The sequence below is a fragment of the Ceratotherium simum genome, chromosome 11 (genome assembly GCF_057802395.1).
Source record: "Ceratotherium simum simum isolate JZ-2026a chromosome 11, ASM5780239v1, whole genome shotgun sequence".
Lineage (NCBI taxonomy): Eukaryota > Metazoa > Chordata > Mammalia > Perissodactyla > Rhinocerotidae > Ceratotherium > Ceratotherium simum.
In genome coordinates, this window is record NC_141910.1 from 62,362,002 (window position 1) to 62,383,578 (window position 21,577).

Genomic DNA, 21,577 nt, shown 5'->3' on the forward strand with positions numbered 1-21,577 from the left:
CCAGAGTTCTCTAACCTAGAACAAACATTTATTTTATCTATTAATTTTTCAAAAGGAAGAATAGGTATATGAGGTGGTAAAGGTTGGAATCAATGGTTCCAAAGCATTGTTGTAAACTGGAAAGTGGCTATAGCAGCAAGATGCTCCAGAAGTGAGGATGAGCTTTGAAACTAGCGGCATGATGCTCTGGGCATCCAGATAAGAACACATAGCAACTATGTCTCTCTTATCAGAAACATATGTAGGTATTGTATTAGTCAGGGTTCTCTAGAGAAACAGAATCAATAGGATATATATAATTTATCTATCTATCATCTATCTATCTATCTATCCTCTATCTATTTATCTATCTATCTATAGAGATATTTATTTTAAGAAATAGGCTCAGGCAATTTGAGGGACATATCCGGAATTTGCAGGGCAGACCAGCAGTCTGAAGGTCTAGGGAAGAGCTGATTTTTCAGCTCAAGTCTGAAGACAGTCTGGAGGCCGAATTCTTTCCTCTTTGCGGAACGTGAGTCTTCGCTCTTAAGGCCTTCAACTGATTGGATGAGGTCTACCCACATTTCAGAAGGTAACGTGTCTACTCAGAGTCTACTGATTTAAATGTTAATCACATCTAAGAATACCTTCATAGCAACATCTAGGCTGGTGTTTGACCAAACAACTGGGCCCCATAGCCTTGCCAAGTTGATACATAAAATTAACCATCACAGATCTCTATACAGTTTTAGCACCGGGAAGAGCTTACTAAAAGCAAGAGATGGAAATAATTCTCTAAACCTGTGCTATATTTTAAGCCAATAGACTGTAAGTTGTTAACAATGATTCAGATAGTGCTAACGATCAGCACTTACGGAAATTGCATTTATTCATTTATTCTTTTGACAAATATGTATTGACAGCATCCTATTTGTCACATCCTGTCATTTGAGAGAAATCAGTAAGTTATTGACTTGTCCCAAGAAGCTTACAATTAGAAATAAATATCAAAGCTAGAATAACCCTTAGAAATAATCTAATCCAGGCTCCTCCTTTTAGAGAAATGGGGAGGCTTTAACTCCTGATGACAGAGTGTATTAATCCTGGAGGTGGAGTATTGCCTCGGAAAGTCTGATGCCTGCTCAGTGTTCTTTTCCCTAAACAGGGATTCAGACACTGCCCGTATATCTGGGCTTACCTTCGTTTGCAGCCGTAGTGCAAGCCTCCTGAGAATGTTTGGGTCTCATTGCACAATGAAATGAGTCATACTTTGAGAAGCATGACATTGATCCATAAAAGCAAGTAGGCCCTCTTATCTGCTCCTTAGGTGGGCTCCTGAATAATAGATTTTAATACAGACAACAGATGATTTTTTATTCTTTACCTTACCACTGAGAAATAAGACAGAGGAGAATTGAGAAAGCAGCCATGTGATTCCAGAATACTGTTATGACAGTATGGTAGAGCCAAAGGAAGAGGGTCCTCAATGGCAGGGAGGCGATTTTCTGTGTTAAGCTGTACTGGTTTGTGTGAACTCTCATTTTCCATTCCTAACCAATGAACCTGTCAGTTCAGGCTTTTGAAAGCATCTACCCTGTGTGCATGACTGAACAGCTCACTAAAAAAAAAGACATTCATCACAAGTCCTCCAGCTAGAATTTAGCTTCCAGAAACAAAATCTTAACAAAACTAAACAAAAATGCCTAGCACTGTTTTTCCTGTTCCTTGTCCCATTCTGTTAATCTATTTTAAGGAGCTTTTATTTATCTCTGAGCAAAGCAGGAATAGTTGTTCCTTCTGTGGGAAGCAGCCCAGGTGTGTTCTGACCCACTGAAGCACTAGCATGCTGTTCTGTTAGAGTGGACAGCGAGTTGTGACAGTGAGGTTGTCCTGTCTAGAGGCAACTTCTTTTGCTAGTCAGTCTTCGGGAAGTGCCTTAATGAAGAATAGCTTCAAGCACGGTTGAATGATATAAATAGAAGGGCAAGATTTCATTGTGATCTGTACAAGGACTACTTTTCGTGTAGCCATGAGACATTATGATTCTCTCCGGATCAATATAGAGATGAGACACAGATAATTCTATCACTCAGAATGATGGCTATGCATATCTCTGGCCTGGCACTAAAGAATATCTTCTTAAACAAAGTTTATAAAAGTGAGGTGCACATTTTATCCCACTTCATTCTGTCACAGTCCTCTCCTAATATCAACCACTCTCTACTATTATGTCAACTAAAGACATTATCGGTAGAAATATCAGCCTGCCACTGTGGCCTTATTCTCTAAGAGTATTTCTCATGAGTGATATTTTCCAATCTTTTGGAGATCTATCAGTGTCTTGTGACATTCAGCATGATGTCTTGGCACTTAGAACCCTCCCCACATGCAGTGTCAATAAACCAAGCTTCATCAAGAAGGTGACAATTCTGTTAGTTCTTGAAAAATAATTAAAAATTGGGCATGAAGAAATGGTGCAGTTCAAGTAGAAAAAACTATCATTATGCATTTGATACAATTAACCCACCACTTCCTCAACTCTAGGTCAGTGGCTGGAAACATCTGATAAGTGTTATGATGTTTGTAAGATCATGACTTATAAGTTAAGATGCCTGCTAGTTTAATTTGAAGAGTTGGGCTTTCCTTGGCTTAATTAGATTCAACTCTTTGTAAATAAATAAATAAATAAACAAAAACAAAACCAAACAAAAACTGGAGTCATGAGTTGTATCATATAATATCTCACACTAGTATCAATGTGCTCTTCTCCCGGTAAAGGGGAGGAGAAGATTTTGAGATTAACAGAGAGCCTATCTTTAGTAGCTCGGTGAGAAACAGGAATATGCTTTCTGCCTTTAGCTAGTGGAACCATTTCAGTACAAATCAAAATGACGGTTTATCCATTGGAGAGTAAATCTCGGTGTCTTTCTGTCAAGAATCCCACGACCTCCTCATTCCCCCTGAAAACTAAGTAGTCAACATACTTCAGTGAGAATTTTACTTAGTCTTCAAAGCTCAGGAGATGAACTAGGAAAGAGATGAGTGTGAGGTGGCAGACACCAGGTTTACCCTAAAGACACACTCTGAAACTAAGTAGCGAGGTTGTTGTTTGTGTTTGTTTTGTTTTGTTCGGCACACCTCAATCTGAGAGCTCTTTTCCTGGAATAGTGAAATAGGTTTGCTTATTTCCCTATATTGTGTGTGTGAGTGTGTGTGTGTGTGTGTACATGCTTATTGGCCCTTGCTTATAGGCTTTTTGTGGGAAAGGCAGTCATTGTTCAAAATACACAATATTCGGAATAATTGTTTATAGAAAATGGAGAACTTGGTTATCTGCTCCAAAAACCCTGGACTCTTTTAATCTCCTTTTCTCTGTGTAATGACTTTTGAGATTTTGGTTTCCATGAATCCAAATTCCATTGCTGAATATGGAAGCAGATGCAAATAAAAGACAGGCTGTGTTCTTTGACCTTCAATGCCAGATTCCTGTCCAGGATGATCCAGAAAGGGTTCAATCCATAAGGAAGCCTAGTAGAATTCCATTTGTCGTTAAGATAAATAGGGTAAGACTAGAGTTGCGGCCCAGAATTAAGCTTCATTTAAACTAACCCACCTCAGACCGTAAAGACCTGGTCTCACATCTAACGATTTGACCTGCACCCTATACATTTGAGGGCAAAGCATCCTACCTCTGACTGTGTCACTTGTTTTGATGAATGGCTCCTTTATAAAGCCATGGGTACACTTCAAGTGCAAGGATGGCTGCATGACTACAGGAGTAATTTGCGTGCTTTTAAAGCTTCTGCATTTCAGCAGGCCTGGAAAACCAGTCCATATTACGCAAAATCTCATCCAGGTAGCAGCCAAATGGATCAGGTACCTACGGTGAGAGGTTGAAAGGACATTATGCTAAGTGAAATAAGCCAGGCAGAGAAAGACAAACACTGCATGATCTTACTTATATGTGGAATATAAAAAAGTTGGATACATAAAATCAAAGAGTTGAAGAGTGGTTACCACGAGCTGGGGTAGGGGAGATGGGGAGATGTTTGTCAAAGGGTACAAAGTTGCAGTTATGTAGGATGAACAAGTCTAGAGATCTAATGTACAATGTGATGACTATAGTTAATAATACTGTATTGAGTACTGAAAATATGCTAAGAGAGTAGATTTCAGGTGCTCTCATCACACTCAAAAAATGGTAGCTATGTGAGGAGATAATATGTTAACTAGCTTACTGTAGTAATCTTTTCACTATTTATATCAAATCATCATGTTGAACACCTTAAATATATATACTTAATGTTACTAAGATAAAAAATTTTTTTTTAAATGAATCCAGAAGAACATCAAGAATTTCCTACAGGCAAGTCTTCCTTTCTTTCTTTCTCCTTTCTCTTCCTTTCTTCCTTCCTATCTTCCTACCTTCCCACCTTCCTTCCTTCTTTCCTTTCTTTCTCTTCCTTTCTTCCTTCCTATCTTCCTACCTTCCTTTCTTCTTTCCTTTCTTTCTCTTTCTTCCTTCTTTCCTCTCTCCCTCCCTGCCTCCCTCACTCTCTCCCGACCTTCCCCTCTCTCTCTCCCATTCTCTCTATCTTTCTTTCACATGATTACAGTATAGAAAAGTGCCAGAGAAAAGATTTCAGGAGATAGAAGGAAAATAGATGCTCCAAAAGAGATAAATCAGACTGCCCAAAGAGAAGAGAAAAGAAGTGGCAAAGGAAAAGAACACTATAGCCTCCTCCCATTTCACAAACATGAAAGGAGTTCTGTAAATTATCTGTATATTTTTGCGAAGAGACAGAAAAGACTGAATATAGCTGATGGCCACCGTTGGTTGAAGAGACCCAACAGAGAGGACTGGAGACAGTCATGCTGTTCCCTGGGATATGGCGATAGCGGGGAGGAGGTGTGTATGAAATAAGCTCTCTTAGTGTCAGTTAAGCTAGCAACGTGGAGAAGAAAGAAGTAAGTTTTGCCAACCTTTGTGAACCAATCATTGAGTTAAAGTTAAATTTTGTCTTTCAATTAAAATTTTTGATTAAGCTCTGCTTGTATTTCTAGCATTCCTAGAGTTCTGGCAAAGAGGGCATTTGGGGATGCCACCCTGGCCACAGGAAATTAAAATATCATCTTGGTAGACTTATTGGAAATTGCATCAGGAGAGATTCTCTAATTTAATAGAACACAGACACTTTTTGGCACTCAGATCTCACTGTATGAGCCGGGCAAATTCATTTAGAGGAAGTAGCATTCTCTCAAGGGCAACATCCTGGATTATACTCAGGCCATAGAAATAAAAATATTTAATTCAGACACAGCACAGTTCACTCTTGAATTTAAAATTTTAATTTGAGTGTTCCTCTTGCAATGAACAAGTGCCCCAAATCTAGCGTGTGAAAGCATATGGTAATGTCTCTCACACAAGCTTTCAGTCTCTCACAGGCTGTGAGAATTAATAACAATAAAAGTAACGACTTTTTGGTGTTTGAATGGTATGCACAGTTCTTTCACATGTATTATCCTGTTAGACTTTCATAACAACCCTATGTGGTAGGCAGTGCAAGAAACGTAATTATGCTCTTTTTATACGTGTGGACACTGAGATGCAGATTGGTTAACCAGCCAGCCCCAAATCACGTCATGGGTTGGTGACAGAGCCAGATGACAGATCCCTGTTGTTCCAGGGATCCAACTGACAGCTGTCAGTTCCAGTGCTCCAGTCACTCACAGTGCTGCTGTGACAGGGCTCTGTTGTTCGGTCCCCCCTCGAGTAGATTTAAAATTCTTTAAAGCCTGAAGACCATATGTGCTTATCTTTAGAAATAATATTACACCAAGAGACTGGGGGAAATGTGTCCTACCACCCAGCCAGGCTTTAGGAATGGATGCTGTGTAAGCAGCTCTAAAGACCAAAGGAAAGCAAGCTGAGGCCCTCACCTGAGCTCAGGGGAAAGGATAAGCTGGGTCCGCCTGAGCTGAGAAAGTCACTGAATCACCTGTACATGTTTGATTAAAAGACAGAAAAATGAGTCTCAGTGTTTAAGATTTTCTGGAAGATTGATGAATGAATGGGATCATTAAAGAAAGTCAAGTTCTACCCTGTTTTCAGCCCCATGCCATCTTCTCTCAGCTGTGTGGCCAGTTTCCATGACCTCGTGCAGATTTGAGGTGGCTTCTGCACTAGAAGTGGCTGCTGCCTTCACAGAAGCACCAGCTTCCTTCCAAATGTGAACATGATATCTGTTCATAGTGCCATGACCTAGTTATTGTATTCTTGATATTGTAAGTTCTTGTATCGGCGGGCTGAGGTAATTGGGGGTGTGGAGGTCAGCATTTTTACCCTCCAAGCAAGTGAATGGGTTCTGCATTCCACTCCCTGAAAGATAAATTACCTCTGGCCCTCCCCACCAAGAGGACCAACATGTTGGGTGTGAACAAAGACTTAATGCCACTTCCACCATTTGAATAAGAATTCAGCTTATCAAAACTGGCTTTTTCCTTTTTAGAGCACTTTCAGTCCAAGGCCACCCAAGGTTCCCACCCAGGCATATAGTGAGCTCCCAGAAACCACTTAGGAGGAAGAAGGAAAGTGAAGAATCACAAGGTTCTTGTGTAGAAGAGCTGGGCTGACAGTTAACTTTCCAGCCGGGTGATGGCAATTAGGGAAAAGTTATTCTCAAATATGTTCCTTGTGGATCAATTGGTAGAAAGGTTTGCATCTTACAGAGTATGCTTCTGTGATGATTCTGTTATGGTGAGGAGGCCGAGTAGGAACCAGGGAGAGTGAGAGCCCTTATAATAACACAGGGACCATGATCTAGATAACTGGAGGTGCCAAAATCTGAGTATTTAGAAACTTCATTCAGAAACTATTCCTTTCTTTCAGAAAGAAAGTGGCTATAAAATTGTAGACGTGGAATATTATTCTGTCACATCTAAAACGTTTCCAACTTGGCTAATTAAATTATACTTTCCAACAGAGAATGCAAACACAATTTCAGGTTCTAATCTCTCAGTAATCAAGCATTCTATTATTAATGTCCCAGTCCTTTTTCTGGGCTTAATTGCTCATTGTACTACATGTGGCATTGATTAGTAGTAGGAAGAGTGTGTTCTGTTTTGTTGGCTTGTGAGAAAAGTGGCTATAAAAAGGCATTGAATCGGAAAGCAAGCTCTATCCAGCTGTGATATGGTGAGTGGGGGGTCTGTATCTGAGGAAACAAAGCCAGCCAGCTTGTTTAGTTTAAATTAACAGCATAAAGATCCATATTTGCCTGTGAAAAACCGTTCTTGATCAAACATGACCCAAAATCAACTGGGAGCTTTTAACAACAAGGATTTGTGCAGAGCTTTGTGGCTTACAACACAATTTTTGGCAGGTATCATTTTGATTAATCTGGACCATAAATCTGTGAGTTAAACATTTTTATCCAGATTTTACATATGAAAAATCTGATGCTTATCAAGATCCAGTAATTTTCTTTATCACACATAGCTAGTGTGATAAAGAAAGTATTTGAACACAGACACTGCAATTTCAAATCTTATGGTCTTTCCCTTATATTACATTATCTCATCTCTCATCAATGGGTCATTTCAATGTAATACACCAAACATTGATTGGGCAAATACCATGTTCCATAAACCAAGCTATGCACTATGAAAGAATTAAAAAAATATTACTTGTAGAGGCAGACATCTCTAAAAAGACACATGTTTGACTCTGATGTGTTGTATTACGGATACTAAAGAATCAGGGAGGAAAAAGGCACTCAGGTAGGAAAAATCTTTAAGGAGGAGATATTTCAGTTGGCCTTTGAAAGATAAGACAGATTTTGACAATCAGCAAAGGGAGAAAGGAGTGGAGACAACATTTGGTAGAGAGAGATGGTAAGAAAGATCTTACGTTGTAGAAAACATGAGTTAACACAATTTATAAGACTGTAAATTACTTAAGAGAACAATTGAAATAAAAATGTAACCCATGTGAAGGAATTTAACTTTATTGTGTAAACAACAAAAAACTTTGGATACGTCTCCAGAAATATCATTAACACAAAAGGTTTCAAGAGAACTATTAAACACAAGTGACAGCCACTATGGGGTGTGACGGTGTGCGTGGATGCAGCCCCTCTAACAGGACTGTGCATTTTTAACACAGCATCTCAGCAGCCAATACACATTCACTTCACCCCTAGTACCTGGGATTCTCATTTCTCCTTCTGGGTAGAATTTCCTTTCTAAGATCTGGATCAGAAAATCTCCATGGTTCCCTCCAACTCCAAGGTTCTGATCCATATTTCCATAACCTAGGTCAGCTTTTAGGAAGGCAAAGCTAATTAATCCACTTGGTTTCTGACTGTGGAACATTTGCTTAGAGCCCACTGAGTTGCGCTGGAGGAAGAAATGCATGAGGTGGATCTGTATGGCGGCAAGGAAACAATCTCTCCTGATGTTAACTAGAAGTGACAGCAGAATTTTTGTTTTGTTTTCAATCTTTAGTAGAAAGTATTCGGTTTATCATCATTAAGGATGATTTTAGCTGTAGGTTTTTGTACGTACGCTTTATTGGGTTGAGAAAGATTTCTTCTATTCCTGTTTAGCTGGGAGTTTGTATCAAGAGTGGATGTTGAAAGGTATCAAGTGCTTTTTCTCTATTTATCGAGATGATCATATAATTTTGGATCGGGTGCTGGACTTTGAGAATGTTCTGCTCCCGAGTGTCTGGATTTTGTTGTCTTCCTTTAAAGAGTATTAAAATTTGTTTTGACAAGCAATTTATTTACTGAAAGATCAACTTGATCCTTTCAAAACTTGATTTTAAGCTTTGCAAAGGTGATCTATCATAGGGCTAGTTTATTCCTACTTCCAAGGTATAATAAAGTGTAATCTTCCCAGGGCTCATAATGCACGACCCTGGTATTCAGCATACCTTTCTACACTGGTAGGTTGGAAGTTGAACATCTCCTAGCCCTGTGTTAGCTCCAGTTTTGTTCGTCTTACTGGTCTCCAGTGGTTACTCTTTCCCTGGTAGTTGTCCTTTGCCTAGTCTCATGGAGTCTCACCCTAAACATATTAAGCTTAGTGTTCAGCCAAAGACTCAAGAGTATCCCTATGTTAGTTTCTGGAACTCTTTCTCTGCATGGCCCTCTCCTCTCTTCTACACTGCCCTCAAAATCACATCCATCTCAGTCTTCACTGAAAACTAATTCCTTGGTTACTCAGCTGATCAAAACTGATCTTATCTGGTTGGGTTTCCTCTCCATGCACCATGGTCCAGAAGGTTCCTCCAGGCAGAAAGCTAGAGTGATATTAAAGTTCACTTTGCTATTTTCCTTAATTAGGGATCACATGCCTACACTGCCTACTGTCCAATATCTGAAAACAGCAACTTCATATTTTCCCAATTTTTTTTCCAGAACTGTTCTAGTACATAGTACTTCATCAACACTAAACAGTGTACTCCTTCAGTGTAATATCAAACTTTTATTATTTCAGGAAACTTTTCTTGAATTACAGCTTGTTTAACATTTGTTCCATTGCTTTGGTTTACTTACTATTCATGTGTCGGTCTGTCTTTGCCTAACTTCAATCATTGTCACTTTTCTCCAATCATTTTCTCTTTTCTTTTTTGATTTTTAAAATTTCCACAGGATGAAAATTTGACGCTTTATTTGTGTCACGTTATTGGTTTCTCCTCTTCGTACTCCGCATTAGTTCACTATTTAGAGGTTTCTGTTTTCTATTCCTCCTCACTCCTGTGACAGCTATTTCTCTGACACTGAGTATTTTTCTATAGCTAAGTCTAAATGGAGAATTTATTCTTTATTTTAGCTGTCACTCTGCTTGAATTTCACACTACTTGCCACTTCACTCTTTTTGAAACCTTCTACCCCTGGATCTGTGACACTACTCTTTATTGGTACTCCTACATTTCTAAACATTTCTTCTCAGTCTGCTTCCTGGGCACTACCTTCTCCGTCTACCACTTGGTTTGGGGAGTTCCATTCTTGGCTCACAGTTCTGATTATTCCACCATGCCTTATGTGAGTTCAGATATCCCCATGTATTGTCAATTCTGTGCAGATTTTCAACTATAAATTTCCTGCAGGAGCACTCTTCCAAGCTCTAGAAACTGACCCCTCCATATCATCCTCACCGCCCGTTTTCCAGTGCAGACTTTGTCATCAGGACTTCTAAATATTCTTTTTGCTTCTAATAGGTACCCTCAAATTAATTTTCCACATGAGCACCAGAGTAATTGATCTAAAATACCATTTACTGTTCTCTATAAAAATTCTTCTATTCCTCCCCATTGCCTTAATAATAGAATAATTGCATGGCCCAAAGCCACCTACCTCTACAGCCTGATCTCTTACCATTTTCAGCCTTAATTTTACACTGTGAAGTGCTGGGCTACTTCTCATTTCCTGTACACAGCATGCTTTTTCACACTTTGCATATTTCTCAAGCTGCTCCTTCTGCCTGGTGTACCCCAGTCCCTCCTCTTTATCTTGCTAATAACTCGTACTTTAAAATTCAGCACAGATATTGTCTCTTCCGGGAAACATTCTCTGGACAAGCAGTCCGGGTAAGTGATCTTCCTCAGTGCGACTACCACACCCTGTGGTTACCTCTATGTCTGCAGTTGGGATACTCTCTATAGTAATCGTGACTTAGCCATATTTTCTCCTGGATTGTGCAATCTTGCCAAGAGCTGCTTTGTAAATCTAAAGCCTATTACACTGTCTGATCCACACTGTGTTCTCAATAGTGTTTATGAAACTGTGCTATCAGAAGCAATGTATTCTTGTGTAACCTGAGACACGTATATCTCGATGAACATTAGAGAGATAAGAAAACCAATCACAACCCTCTTGTTTTGCAGACGAAGAGTCTGAGGTATATGATGAGTTCTGGACTGGAACCAGAATATGTTTGTTCTTAGTCTGGTAATATTTTCAGGAATATCATTCTGGGTATGATTGGAAGTTATAGAAATATTTTCCCCTTCACATTATTTACTTTAAAAATTCCAGCCAGGCTCTGCTCCGTCCTCACAGTTAAAGTCACAGTGATCCTTTGATTTGATTTGTACATTCCTCAAATTACATTCACTTGTTGTATTTATGACATTCTATTTTACTCTATATTTTTTAATTGTCCAATCTGTAATTTTGTTCTGAAGCTATTGTCTTGATATTTGACCAGAGCAATACAGTGTTGGCTTTTCTTAAGATAGTGTACAGTTTGGCAAAGCATGATGGTTTCTGTATCCTGAACCTCTTACAAATAATAAGGAAATTGTTTGCCAAACAACATATTTATGCTGTTTTTCCAGGAAAGATACTGAGACCCAGCAGTAGTATTTCTGTTTTTCTTTTTTGAGAAATCAACTCTAATCCTGGGTTGATCTGGATTAGAATTTAGGGGTTAGAGTATCTAGTCAGAGAAAACAGAATTCTAAGAAAACAAGCAAACAAATAAAATTTTCTTTATACTGAGTATGGTAAGAATGGAATTTTAGCTCTGAATTAACTGTTACCAAACTATAGTTAAAATCACTATTGAAAGGTTTTTGAAAATCCATCTGAGAAAATAATAATTCTAAACAACTCTGAGTTCTTCTGAGTTCTGGGCTGTAGCAGACCAGCTGTTACCAAAGTAATACACCTGTACTTTATTAACTTAACTTCTTGAAAAAATACCCCTGATGAATTATGACAACATTATATCCTCAAGTTTTACTGGAGCTTTGATATGGGAAATGTGTGTACAAAAAATCTTCCACTGGGGGCTGGCCCGGTGGCGTAGTGCTTAAGTTGGCGCTCTCTGCTTCAGCAGCCTGGAGTTAGCAGGTTCAGATCCCAGGTGTGGACAGACATACCACTCATCAAGCCATGCTGTGCTGGCGTCCCTCATAGAAAATAGAGGAAGATTGGCACAGATGTTAGCTCAGGGCTAATCTTCCTCAGCAAAAACAAACAAACAAACAAAAAACTTCCACCAGCTACTACCAAATGGCTGTGGCATTGCCTGTCCTTTACATACAGAAGCTCACAGTAAATTCTTTGTAGAATTTTAGCTAGGAGGAAACATATATATACTTCTCTGATAAACTCTTAGGTTTCTAAACTGATGTTTCTAAATTCAATGTAATGCAAACAATATTTATATTCTCTTATTTTGAAGTCACTGGTTTCAAGCAATAGAAACCAAATCTGAGTCCCTAAGCAAATGGCATATACTGGAAGGTTATGAGGGTGCAGACTCTATCAGAGGCAGAAACCAACGCCTATTTGAAGGGTTAGAAACAAAACAACAGCAATGGCGTTACAGCTGTCAACAGTCTAATCAGGATATTGCCTGTGAGAGAAATACATTTTAATATGTGTTTTGGATTTTTGACGTGCACTCAAAATTCAGACTTCCAGGAGAGAGTGTTTCACTGGCTGAGGTTACGCCCTGGGCTTGCCCCCAGGGCAGCAGGGCTGGAGACGCATTTGATCCCTCAGGATCGTATAGTGAAATGTCAGTGCATAGATTTACTTTCCACTGAGACATCACACAAGGTGGGGGGGGTGTGATTCTCCGAAAGTAAACGGGGCTGTTTGAGAAGGAGCAGTGGGTATTGAGCTGTCAAAATATGATGTGTCCTCTGTACCCAACTCTCTTCTAGCTGCTGGCAATGGAGAAAGGAAAAAGTCCTTGGCCTCACAGGCCTTACAGTCCTAAAGGAATTTTTAAAAAAATAAAGGGAAAAAAGCCTGAATGCAGTGAGCATTATAAAAAGAGGAGTTCTAACCCAGTCAATGAGAACAACGTTGATTATTTTTTCAACCTGGCTCGCAAGAGGTTGAAAAGGAAACTGTGTGCCAATCGTGGTGCTGGTTACTGCTGCTTCCTGGTGCTATCCTCATCTCCTTCTTCTCGTTTCTCATTTTCTATTTTACTACCTTTGTTTGCGTGCACACAATGTATATTCACATGCTTTAGGGTAGAAACTAAAATGGGAGCTGCCATTTATTAAACACCCACCACTCACCAGGCCCTAGAGACACAATATAATTCCAAGGCAAATGTTGTTATTCATACCTTGTATGTGAGAAAAGGCTCAAGATGTTCAGTGAGTTGCTCAGAGCTAATGAATGTCAAAGCCTGGATTCTAACATACTTATATGAATCCAAAAACCAAATCCTTAAGTGGGAGAACCAAATACTATAAAATAATAAATACAGAGTAAACATTTTCTGATGCTTATTGCAGAAATAGGAAAACACTAAAAGAATGCCAGTAAAGGTTCCAGGTAAAGAATAAGCATATTCCAGGTTATGGTTACACAATTGTGGCTTCTGAGACATTTCTACAGTACCTACGACTGGGATTTAAAAGCACGGACTAGAATTAAGAAGCCTGAGACCCCACTTCCAACATCACTGTTTTTCACCTTTGTGGCCATAGGGAATTCGTTTGAACCTACTTGAAGATTAGCTTCTCATCTATGACATAAAATAATATCTCTCTCACGAGTGCTGTTGTGAAATTTAAATAAGATGATACACATGAAAGTATTTTGTTAACTTTGGATGTTATAGAAATGCGCTTATGTTTACTATCTTAATTATGTTACTGGGAGTAGTAACATGTGCATTACAAATCTTCCCAGTGTTGCTTCCTGTTTTTCACAGTTTAGAACTGTGATTGTTTATTTCAGTGACTTAGCAAAAAGATAAAATAATTCTCTTTGGAATATAGGAATCATTTCACAGCTCCACTTCAGTGCAACTGGGGTTTTCTCTCCAGGCTGTGAAGTTTTGCACCATTTCTTCTGTAATTCACTGCTGATTTGGACAGCAGGCCTATTTTTCAGTGGGAGTTAACAAGCGCCTTTTCCAGAGAGGCATTTCCTGGAAGGGGAATCACGTCTCACATTTACTCTCCCTGGTAATCTTGTCAGCTGGCCTTGTCTGAACATTCGTAAAGGGGTTCTGGGTGCCCTGGGACTATTTCTAGTCTCACTTTTGGAAAGACGATTTAAATCCTCTATTTTCAAAACTATAGTCACTGTGGGATTTCTCTGTAGGGACAGAAACAGTGAGAAAGAGCTCTGTGAGTCATTGTGCTTGCACAGTGGATTCATGGCGCTATGAAGATATAAACCATCTCGAGGAGAGAAAAGGGTCTGTTCACCAAAAAATCTGTCCTGAGTAAGAATCAGGAATCAGCTTTTATCTCTCTGTCTCTCTGTTTCTGTCTCTCTATCTCAATCTCAATCTCTCTCTCTATGTCTCCTTCCCTCTCTCCTTGCATCTTTTCCTCCCTTCCTCTGTCTTAATAGTTAGATATAGATACGTTAATTTTAGGACATGTCTAAACTCATTCAAGATTTTGGAAGTTGGCTCAGTTTCCATCATTTACCAGGGCCTCCAATCTCACCGTGCCTCTTTTAGGCATTTGTCCTCAGTCCTACAAAGAGAGATACCAAAGAGAAAGCCAAGTACCTCAACCCTCCCTAGAGGCTAAAGTTATGTATGTCACTACTGAGAATCAGCCCAACAGGGAGTTGGGAGGGATGGTGGCTCTTCTAATAACGAAAGAGAATTTGGTGAATACTATACGAGTTCAATCCCAGTTCCACCACTTACTAGCTATTTGATTTTGACTGAAATAGTTAATTTCTATGAGCCTCAATTTTCTTATCTTTAAATGGGAGGAAGAAATAATAATTTTGTGAGAGTTTTGTGAGCATAAAAATAAAGACTATGAATTGGGTGGTTAATAGACAGATAGGGTGGGGATGAGGAGCTGTGGTTACTACCTGAACTAATGGGCACTGCTGCCCCCATCTCTGCCCAGGGACAGAGTCACCTTTTCACAGGATGCTTTTGGTGACTTTCTCTACTTCACACTTTGTTGCAAGTGTTGACAGTGAATTCTCCAACCCTGGTATGAGACAGCCCCCAGTGGACAGCTGGCTATTTCCTCAGCTCCCAGGAGAAGCCTCTCATGTACGTGTATAAATAAGGCTTCTGTCTTTATTCTTTTGAGCACATGTCAACAGATCAGACCGTGTCTTTGTGTTGTGTGTCAACACCACGTGGACAGATCAGTCAGCTCGTGTATAAATGGAGCAAACTGTACCAAGAATCTAGTGTATTCTTAACAAAAGGATATGATCTGTCAACACTTCCTTTGAATCTCCCCCGTATGACTCTTGCTCAGATAATTTCTTCCATCTTGAAGGGAGTTCTAGAAATATTAGATAATTAAATAGTGAATTTTAGAAATAATAATATTGTGAAAGGGGAAACAACTTCCCTTCCTTCCTTTTTTCCTTCTTTCCTTCCTTCCTTCCGTCCTGCCTTCCTGCCTTCCTGCCTTCCTTCCCTCTTTCTTTTTTTGCTCTCCCTCCTTCTTTCTCTTTCTTCTCTTTCATTCTCCTCGGAATAATCTAGCATTGATACTTGAGATAGATATGGGCTGCCAACAGCAAGGAAAATGAACATGCTGCCTCAGGCATAATGAATAAATGGGTGGCAGGTAGTTAATATAGGTAGGATACATTTGATGCTTATTTAAAATATGGGTTTTATTATTTTGACAATTCAGATGATTCTAAGAGCTGCTATCACTTGTACAAGAAAAAAGAGCAATACTTAGATGAAATTGCTTGTAGTGACAATTAAAAGCAGATTATGCAAGTTTGAAGGAAAATCTACGTAGGTTGATGCAAGTAAAAATGTTAGCTAGAGTTAAAAATTAACAATATAACCAAACTTACCAAAAAAATGTCTTGACACTTCTTCTAAGGTCAGTTTCAGAATCCACTTAGTAGTGAACTTGACATCAAAGGAGAAATATTTGATGTCATATGCCATCCACATGGCCATATCTATTGTAGATGGAAAAAAAAAAACTAGACAAGTTAAAAGTATCTATCAAGGACTGCTTGAAAGATAAACTTCAGTTTTCTGAAAATAAACACTTGAATAACTGGTTGAGGATCTAAAGCTAAACTAGTTGGACAAATGTATGGATATCAAAGATTTGACAACTTTTTTGAGCTTATTTCACTTTTAATTATATAATTTGCAAAACACACTAATCTTTAAAGTAGTGAAGGGCAGAATAATCAGTGAAGAAATTTAACTTTTAACAAGATTTGTGCGTTTTTTCACTTTGGGGCATATCAAAAATAGACAAAATAGTGATACTTTCTGCATGACCAGAAAATACAGCAGCATTCAGCAAGAGCCCCTCACCTCTGAGAGTTAGAGACGGGCTGTTGGAGTTTTAAGATTCAATAGTAGTTATGAACAATACATTTTGCTTAGAAAATACTATCTCCATTAACTAATTTATAATGAAATTAGGAACTGATTTTTGAAAGCCAGCACTACTGGCTCAGCTGAGGAAAGCTACTTGTGTGATTTTCCAAACTCAGCACTGAACTTTTTTTTCTTAATAGTAAAATTATAACAAAATAATAAAATGAATTAATTCATTTTTAACTTCAGTAATCAGGGAGATTCATAAAAGTGACTTGTTTTTTCTAAAAGTTGAACACTTTTAATCAATAATTCCAAAGCAAAATTGTTGATGATTTTGCTGCACATAGAAAGAGAGCTGCTACAAAAATGACACCTGTAATTTGGATGGGGAGACTTGATCGTGGGCACTCTGAGTGTTTTGAAAAATTTCGATCATTATGCGTGATTCAAGTTAGAGTGCTAATGATAAACATGGAAGTGATTCAGTGAAACCTCCTCACTCAAAATATCTTTTGGTAAATGTTTTCTTGTCATAGTAAAGGAAAGTGGCTCATGGATTAAAATGAAAATTAGCACAGCTAAATGGTCAACAGATTTGTCTTTTAATAAAAAGATACACTAATGGAAGTTTCCATCCAAGGAGTGTGAAGACATTGCATCATTACCCCGCTTTGGCAGCACTCAGAACTTCACTTCTCACTAATTACTGGGGTAATACAAATAAAATGTTGCCATTATATCCACACATACATGTGAGCCTGAGTTTGTGAATTGTTGGGAGAAAAAAAAATAAAGAGAAATTGCTTAATTATAAATCTAGTACATAATTTCTACTCTCTTTGTAATTCAAAGTTATCCTACCTGTTAATTCACAAAATATGTTAAACTTTCTTTCATTCCAAATAATCATCTGAAAACATTATTTTTTCATATTGGAAAAAAATACTCAGTATTCACAGTAAAGAGCCTATAAAGTGATACACCAAATAGTTTTGGAGGAAGGGATTATGAAAACTGGCATTTTCTACTATATGGACTTCTATATTTGACATTTTTTGACCAGAAAATATCATATTTATGGGGAAAATTTTAAGTTTAAAATATATATTGGAAAAGTTTTTGAAATTTAGCTAAGTTTTAAAGTAAAAAATGAATAGTAAAGCATAAGAGCAAAGATGCTGCAAGTTTAAACAAGGTTATCATAGGATGTTCTCTCAGGCTCTGGTCTTATTTTCTCTGCTTAGTATGTCTGTCTTTGAAGGAACTTTATTGCATATTTTGACAATTCTTTAATATTGCATGCTGACTTTAATTGAAAATGCATTAAAGGTGTATATGCCATATTGTAGGGTGCAGGTAGTCAATTTGTATCAGCACAAACAATTCAGTTAACTTTCTTCAATCCCTCTGTATTACCTTTTTACATTTCCTGATGCCCACTGAGTCCATACTCAACCAACATCACTCCCTTGCTCCTGTTCAGGGCTACATGCTCTCGTTTAAGCCATGACTATGGTCATTCTCCAGATGTCTAGCCTTTAATCTTCATCTTTTCATTCTATCCTATTTTTTCTAGTTATATCTACCTCTCATTGAAAAGTCTTCCATTGTGCTGAGACTATCAAGAGGAACATGATCTTGCCTCAGCTGTCCCTTAGAGTTAATTCAAAGGGAAGTTCCATAAAACTTTCATACATGAGCAGTCAATCACCAAGTATATGGATTGCCCTACATGTTATTTAATATCTAATGAATATTCATCTGCCACAGTGCTATGTTCTATGGAGGATAAAAGAATGGGATATATATTAATTCACTTAAATCAAAGACAGCTATTTGTTTCCCAATATCCATTTCCTTCTTCTTTCTTAGTAATAGAATCTGCATATTTTATCAGAGCATATGGCCATCTAGAATGCAGACTACATTTTCCAGCCTCTTTTAGATTTAGATAGGTCTGTATGACTAAGTTACAGACAAGATGATGTAAGGGGAAGTGATATTTCCAACTCTTCTCTTTCTGCTGGCTCTAATGCAGATGGAGTATCCATCTTGGAAGAAGAGGTGACTTTAGGAATGAAGTAGCCATCTTGGGTGAAGAGTGAACTTGGCAACGGCAGTCACATGCCAGAACTATAAAACTGAAGGATTGGGGTCCTTAACATAAAAAAACACCAACTTATTCTTGGATTGCCTGCCTAGAGAAATAAAATTCATTTATTTAAACCACGGTTGTTTTTTTGGTTTACTATCACTATAGTCAAGTTTAATCCTTATTTAAATAGCCATCAAAATAATGTGTGTAAAATTTATTAGAAAACAAATCTTATCCAAAATACTTTGGGCACAATACTTGTCAGAGCTTCTTTTCTTTCACTACTTCTTAAATGAAAACATTTGCTAAAGCAATGTTTTTAATTCTTTGTTACTTTGCCAATATTTTCCTTCGGAAAACAACTATAACTCCAAATCCAACTTCGGTGCAATTTAATCTTCAGTCTGTTTGTATCCTATATCTGGCCAGTAGTTTCTTTTAAAATGTTTCTCTCTGCTTCAGTGAGTCTCATCCTTCAACACCACACAATTTAATAGAGAACGTTGAGCTGAAACTAGGTCAAGTAGAATTAGGTTCCAGTCCCTAACTTTATGATGATATTAGGCAATTTACTTTCTGTATTAGAAACAGCTACTTTGCCTTCATGATAGAATTTTTATGAACATTAAATGAGATGATGTAAGTGTTAGAGTTTTGCAAAATGCATAGCTTTTTCTATTATACCATAGCAGGCTACACAGTACTGTGCAGTCATGAAGGTTGTATGTATCCTAATTTTTTTTTTTTTTTTGTGAAGAAGATCAGCCCTGAGCTAACATCCATGCCAATCCTCCCCTTTATGCTGAGGAAGACCGGCCCTAAGCTAACATCTATTGCCAATCCTCTTCCTTTTTTTTCATCTTTCTCCCGAAGGCCCCAGAAGATAGTTGTATGTCATAGTTGCACATCCCTCTAGCTGCTGTATGTGGGACGCAGCCTCAGCATGGCCGGACAAGCGGTGCATCGGTGCGCCCCCGGGATCCGAACCCAGGCCGCCAGCAGCGGATTGCACGCACTGAACTGCCAAGCCATGGGGCCGGCCCGATGTGTCCTAATCTTTTTTATCCTTCTGCTCCAATATTTATTAAAAATATTTTAAAGCATTTGATACATATGAATAAATATCTATAGTATATATGACAGCTATGAAGCAGAGTTAGTTATAAAAACACCTAAGAACACTTCAACATCTAAAGACCTAGAACATTACAAATATTCTAGAAAACTCCCTCTGTGTTTCTTCTCTATCCTTTCCCCTGCCCTTCTCCAGAAGAAATAGCTACTGTGAATTTTGCGTTTATCATCTTCAGGTTGCCTTTACTTTTCAAATAGTTTTGTTATCTACATATATGTATCTAAGAAAGATCGTTTTGGTTATTTTGAACTTTTTATAAAGGAAACCATTGTATGTGTTTTTATGTTTGCTATTTTGCTTTTTTTGAGCATTGTGTTTCTAAAATTCATCCATATTGTGTGTGACTACAGTTTGTTCATTTTTATTGCTGTGTAATATGTGTGAATAGACCACAATACATTCATTCTTCTATTGATGGATATTTGGGCAGTCTCTAAGGTTTTGTTGTTGTTGATTATTCTTTTGTTTTGTTTTGCTATTACAAACAAGCTGCTATGAACATTCTTATACATGTTTCCTAGTGCACAGGTACAGAGCCTTCGCTAGAGCATATAATTCTAGAAATAGAATTCCTATGCTGTGATTAATTGCTTTCCAAAGGGATTTACACCTTTTTTTTCCTTTGAACTGTGTATGAGTATCCACTAGCCAGCAACCTCTCTAATACTTGACTTATCAGACTTCTCAACTTCAATCAATATAATGGGAGAAAAATAGTATTTCATTGTGGTTTTTAATTTACATTTCTCTGATTAATAATGATGAACATCTTTCTACATTTTATTAATTTGTGTTTCCTATAAAAAGACTATTCGTATCTTTTGCTCGTGTTTTCTATTGTATTATTTATCTTTTCCTTGTTGATAAGTAGGATACTTTTAAAAATGTATTTTTAGTACTATCCTTTCTGATTGTATGTGTGCAAAATGTCTTCCTCAAATTGTAACTTGTTTTTTCATTCTCTTTTGGGAGACTTTAGTGGAAGAAAAGTTGTTAATTTTAGGATAGCTGAACTTAACAATTTTTTTTATGTTATCATTTTTTGACTATTATATTAGCAGCCCCTCATTTTTTTAAACAGTCCTCAGATGACAAAAATATTCTCCTATATTCCCTTCTAAAATTTTAAGTTGTCCCTTTGACATTTGAGTCTTTATCCCATCTGCAATTGATTTGTACATTTGGTGGGATAAGATTACAATTTCAATTTTCTTTTGTTTATTTAGATAATTACTTATTTGAGTACCAAGCATTAAATAGTCCATTCTTTTCAAAGTGATCAGCAATGCTAACTCTGAGATATGTCATGTTTCCGTAAATGTTTGAGTCTGATTCTGAGCTCATCATTCTGTTTCTTAGGCAATTTTATTACTATATAAATACTACTGTATTAATTCCCAGAGAAATACACTTTACTATCTAGTAGGGCAATGTTTATCATGTCACAAGAACTGTCTTAGACCTCCTTGCATTTTGTTCCACCATATAAACTTTAAAATCAACTCACCATATTAACTTTAGAATCAACTTAGCAAAAACAGCAACCAACAATAGCAACAAAAAAAGGATTGTGATTTTAGTTGGAATTTCATTAAATATAAATATAAAATTTGGGGTGAATTTATAAATTGCTAAACTTTCTCATGAATTACAATTTTTGTAGATTGTTTAATATTTTCTATGTAGATAATCATATAATATAAAAATGATATGCTTAATCTTTTTCCTCTTCTGATGGTTAATTTTATGTGTGAACTTGGAGGATGTTTTTGGATGAGATTAGTATTTAAATTGGTGAACTGTGATTAAGGAAATTGCCTTCCATAATGTGAGTGGGCCTCATTCAATCAGGTGAAAACCTGAATAGAACAAAAAGGCTGGCTTTCCTGAGCAACAGGGAATTCTCCAACAGACTGCCTTTGAACTTCTTCTGCATCATCAGGTCTCAGGGGTCTCAAGCTTGCTAGCTTATATTGCAGATTTTGGACTTACCAGCATCCATAATCACAAGCCAATTTATTATAATAAATATCTTTTTACATATATACACATCCTATAGATTCTGTTTCTCTGGAAAGCCCTGAATATGT